The sequence below is a fragment of the Rousettus aegyptiacus genome, unplaced genomic scaffold, assembly GCF_014176215.1.
Source record: "Rousettus aegyptiacus isolate mRouAeg1 unplaced genomic scaffold, mRouAeg1.p scaffold_m13_p_10, whole genome shotgun sequence".
Classification (NCBI taxonomy): Eukaryota; Metazoa; Chordata; class Mammalia; order Chiroptera; family Pteropodidae; genus Rousettus; species Rousettus aegyptiacus.
This window is the reverse complement of record NW_023416285.1, coordinates 59,770,491-59,775,844: the sequence shown is the minus strand read 5'-3', so window position 1 is coordinate 59,775,844 and position 5,354 is coordinate 59,770,491. Positions and strand designations below refer to the sequence as shown.

General features: G+C 32.7%; 1 pseudogene; it reads left to right on the top strand.

The window, feature by feature from the left end:
- The first annotated feature begins 1,152 nt into the window (after positions 1 to 1,152).
- LOC118609258 lies at positions 1,153 to 1,271 on the top strand (annotated as a pseudogene).
- The last annotated feature ends 4,083 nt before the right edge of the window (positions 1,272 to 5,354 follow it).

Genomic DNA, 5,354 nt, shown 5'->3' with positions numbered 1-5,354 from the left:
GTGAGGTAATATCTAATTGTGGTTTTAATTTGCATTTCCCTCATAATTAGTGGTGTTGAGCATTTTTTCATGTACCTGTTATTCATATATCTTCTTTAGAAGAATGTCTTTTTGGGTTTTTTGACCATTTTTAAATTGGATTATTATTATATTTTTGCTATTAAATTGTATTAGTTCTTTATATATTTTAGATATTAACCCCCTATCAGATATATGGTTTGGTGATATATTTTCCCATTATGTAGTTTATCTTTTTATTTTGTTGCATCTTTTTCGGTGTAGAAGCATTTAATTTGATGTAGTTTCACTCTTTATTTTTTATTTTATTTCTTGTTGTCGTCCTACTCTGATTACTACTACAAGTGTGACTTAGACCCAATTAAAATTTGTGTAAATTTTCCTTAAGTACAAGTTATTACAAAAATCCCATCACTACTTATTCTTTAATGTCTTTCTAATTCCATCCCCATTGTCCTGATTTTCTTCAGTCTTTCTGTTACCTGTACTATATCAATTGAGAGACTAAATATACAAATGGACAATGGCCAAAGCATGCATAAAAATAGAAGTGTACCCCACAACCTTCAGGAATCTTCCCAGGAAAGCACCCTCTTATCTATAATAAAAAGCCCAGGAAGCCATGCTGCTATGTCAGACTAGTGGGGAGTCAAAGCATTATCTCTAGTAACAATCCAGGAAGCAGTAACTTCTAAACAATTTAGCCTCAAATGGCCAGGACTAGATTAATATTGACAGCTTCCCTAATTTCTGTCCCTGCTTCTAATTTAGGACCAACCAGAATAAACCAAGTATGTAACCCTAAGCAATCATACCAGGTGCCCTACTTCCGGTTAGCCTATCTCCATCTTCACCATGCTAACAGCCTCCAATTAAGGTACAACTGAAGGCTCCCCTTTTTTCCACTATAAAGCTTTCCCACTCCTCTGTCTTCTTTGAAAGCTCTGCCAAAACGCAAATGATTGTGGCTGACTAGTTTGCTATAGCAAGCTCTGAATAAATAACCTTTGATTGTTCTCAGTTTTTGGTTTCTATTTATTTCTACACAAAAAAGTCCTGACCACTCTCTGCCCAGTGGATACTTGTAATCTATTTCTATGTACAACTAGAGTGGTATTCTAAAATTCAGAACCTGTCTATGGCCATGCCAACCTGAACAAGTCCAATCCCATCTGATCCAGGAAGCTAAGCAGGGTCAGGCCTGATTAGTACTTGGATGGGAGACCATCTAGGAAGACTAGGTGCTGTAGGTGTAAAAAATAAAATAAATAAATAAAAAATAAGAGATTGTAAGCTGACAAGGTCCTTGCAATCTGTGAGGTCAACCAAGGGCTACCTCACCTTAAAAATAAATAAATAAATAAATAAATAGATAAATAGATAAATAAATAAATGAAAATTAAAGTAAAAAATAAAATTCAGAACCTGTAGTTTTTTTAATTATAATTTTTAATTACTCCCATTGCCTTCAGAACTAGGCTCAAATTCTTAAGAGTACATGAGACCTCAAATTCAATTGTTAACATTTCAACATTTCTTCAAATAAAACATCTTGCTAAATTCATGATACACCAAACACTATTGTTCCTCTAATTGTTTTTAAACAGTCTGATGTTATTTTCTTTAATGAGGTTGTCTGTTTGTTTCACCTATTTTATTTTTTTTTTATCTTTTGAGACTGTTTTATCTTCTTCTTAAAGAATCTTATGCTATCTCCAAGCCTTATTTGACTTTTTGCTCTACTGTATTCTAATAATATCCTAAAGTTCTTCTACTTAGCATTTTCATACTCATAATTTATATACTTACATGTATCACCTGCTAAACTGGGAATCTCGAGTGTGAGATTTTAGTCTTAATCAATTTTCTATCCACAGAAATTAGACCAATGTAATAGGCCCTCAAAAAATAATATTGGCGATTTTATTTGTGGCCTTTACTTACTTGTTACTTGTATAAGTATTTAATAATTGAAACCCAATGAATATAATTATTTGCATTATTTTTCAATGTAAAAATGCTTATAATTTTTGATCATCATCAATAATCATGCACCTCCTTCCTGATCAGCGGCATCAAAAAGAAGAGAAACAATGCAGTAAATTTACTCTATAGAATATTCATCATATCTCATGTTCCTCCTCCTCCCATTTGTTCAGAACCATCATTTCCCAGACTCTCAGCCATTTCCTCTGGCTTGTCTGCCACTGAGCATAGCTTGAGCCCATGAGCTTTTGCTGATTTGGGTGTACTAGAAGTTTGCCTAGTAAGGCTAGACCTTCTTTCTTTGTTCTCTTTATGCAATCATAACAGAATGACTTATGACCTCACTGCTTGTCCCCTCTCACCACTTCGCAATTGAATGAGACACTCACCACAAGGCTTATGGTCTGGCTTCTTGAGTTAATAAAGAAGGACTAGAATATACATATTGGAAATAAAGTGGAGTTTGTTTGTTTATTTTCCCTATGGGAAACTTTGACCATTAAGGAAGAAGTTCAGAGAGATTTAGGCAAATAAATGTACCTTTTCTTTTTTTTCTCCCTCCCACTGGCTGTATCATGCTGCCAAGATATGTCCTATGTTGCAGAGTGAATATACCTACTCTCACTTGACTTGCTTTCTTTCCTTTCTTGTTTTACTATTTTCCTCATTCTTGTTGTCTTGAGATCATACCTCTTAAATCAAAGACTAGCAATAATCCTTGCCTCAGGTTTTGTTTTTTAAGGATCAAGTTTTAAAATAGGATGGATATAAATGTTAGCCTGCCTGAAGAGCTTACGATTTAATTACTGACAAATATTGTATAACCAATAGTAGCAGAAAGCTCGTCTTTGGCAATGTGGAGTTTTTAGCCTCTTACATTATTATGTGTAGACCCAGTAGGATGCTAAAATCAAAATCCCAAGAATGTATGCATGTATTCATTATTCTATATATAACCTATGCTGAGATAATGAAAAATCTCAATAGATATCTGCTAGGCAAAGTGAAGCTAGTAACAAGTATATATTAAGTAACCATTTTAGAGGGCTATTTTATTCCAAATATATTTGGAGTAGGTTCAAAGTATAGAAAACCCCATATATCTGACCTTGTGAGCCATATGTTGGGGTCCTAGACAAGGCTGAAGAACTCGATTCATGTGCCCATCTCACTTTCCACTTGCCCTTTTTTGTATAAGTCCTTGAGAACCTCTGTCTTAAAGTCTTTGAGGAAAAGCATGAACAAAAGGTATAATCAAGTACGGAAAAGCAGATATTTGCTTCAATTGACGTCTGATAAAGCTATAAACCGTACATGATCTTTGGAGACATACACTTGCCACAGTGGGAGTAAATAGGCCTGCTAGTGAGGAGCCCATGAAGCCATGGATCCTGTGGAGTCTTTTGAGAGTTCTGTATAGAAATAGAGGTGTTCATTGTGTCCAAATATGTGCACTGGTTGCTCTTTATATATTGTTTTAAAATAGAAAACCTGTCATCTCTACGAGAGTGGGCTGTTTATCAATATTGGCACTCTGGGGGCATCTTAATCTATTTGAAAATGATATTGAATTTGATATCATGATATTTTTCAAAAGAATAGCTCTGCACACAGAAAAATGTTGCAGTTTGGCAATCCTAGCTTTGTGTTGCAGGAAGAAAGAATTTAAATGAATTGTGGCAATGAGTCTGTGCACAGCTGGCAGACTGTGCCCCATTATCAACATAAAGTGTACCTAGAGAAGAAGAGAAACAAAGATTTTTCACAGGATGTTAATAAAACTTCAAAATGGGTGATAGACTTGTAACTTTTTAAGGCATTGATTCCCAGGATTCTAAGCCCTTTTTCAAAGTGAAAAAAATTCTGAAAAAAGAGGACCTTCTATACAAAATTTAAAACAAATATTCTAATGCAATGTTTCTATTTATAGTACTTATGTGCTTTTAAAATATATTTGAAAAACTAATGTTTTTTATTATTATTATTATTATGTATGTGTTTTTACAACTTCTGGTATCATTTGAAATGTGAAGCCCTGCAGGTAGGCGAGAGAAAGTAAAATTACCTATGAATTAAAATTACCAGTGAATATCTATATGCTCATTCTGAAAAAAAGCGTTTGCTTTCTCTGTAGTAAGACAATATTGATATCAAGTTCATGGTCAACTACTCCTCTAACACAGATTTTTATAGTAAACTTAATTGAGGGACTTAAAAAAATCAGTCTTTAAAGACAACATGTAAAATATATGGTAATTACCCTTTTTCATTAAGAAATAAATAGTATAGGTACATACCTGAACAAAAACATTTCTAGAAATTAATTGAAAGTCTATTGCTAAAAATATTAAATAAAATTATTTGCATATTTCATGGAAGTAGTGTGAAACTTCAAGTTTTCAAGAAATGAAAAAAAAAACACTGTATTTGATAAAATATAGTATCTACAGGATATAATTAACTTATGTACATTGAAGTTTGCTTTGTTACTTATTTTAGAATAAATACTACAATTAATTATTACAGTATATAAGATCTGTCATAACCAGACTCCAGATTAAATTCCCACATTTATTTCTCTCAAGCATGTACCCAATTCTTTAACCAAATCACTGATTCCTAAATTCATAAAGCATTTTATTCATCTTTGCCTTTGTTTATGCTACTCAATTTACCTGTTAGTCCCTCTTCTATTCTCTTTCCTTCTCTTCCTTGTCCCCTTTTTTATCAAGCAAACTTCCACTCATTTTTAAAGGTGAAACCTTCTCTATAATAGTCTATCTTCTATGATTGGCCTACTTCACATTCCCACAAAATGTATCCAGTTAAATTTTATTTATGCCCTTGTTTTAGCTCTTACTATATTGTATTGTTGTTATATGTTACTGTTATTTTTCATGAGCTCTTTGCAGAAAAAAAAAATCTTGATCATCTTCATATAACCTACTTTCTAGTACGGGGCTTAGCACATGGTTATAGTGCATTAAATATTATTGGATTGATGAAGATAAACTTTTATTACCTGTCTCTTTAGTGTACCTTTTCTAAAAGTACAGTAAGCTCATATTTTCATCATAGTCTATCATAAATAATTCTGTTTGTGCATTTTTGAGATTTTTAGTTTTCCTCACAAAAATGATGGCTTAAGTAAACATACAAACCTAGGATTACAATTTTTTCCTTCAAAATTCTATACATAGCAATATTTTTTTTCTGATATCCAGAATAAAATATAGGCCAAATATTGACCTTGCCACTTCCAGCAAAGATTCTTTTCTTTTTTGAATTGTTTTCACTTTTCAGTCCAAATTTTTTTTTGTCATTCACTTGGCCACACTTTCTCTGATGTG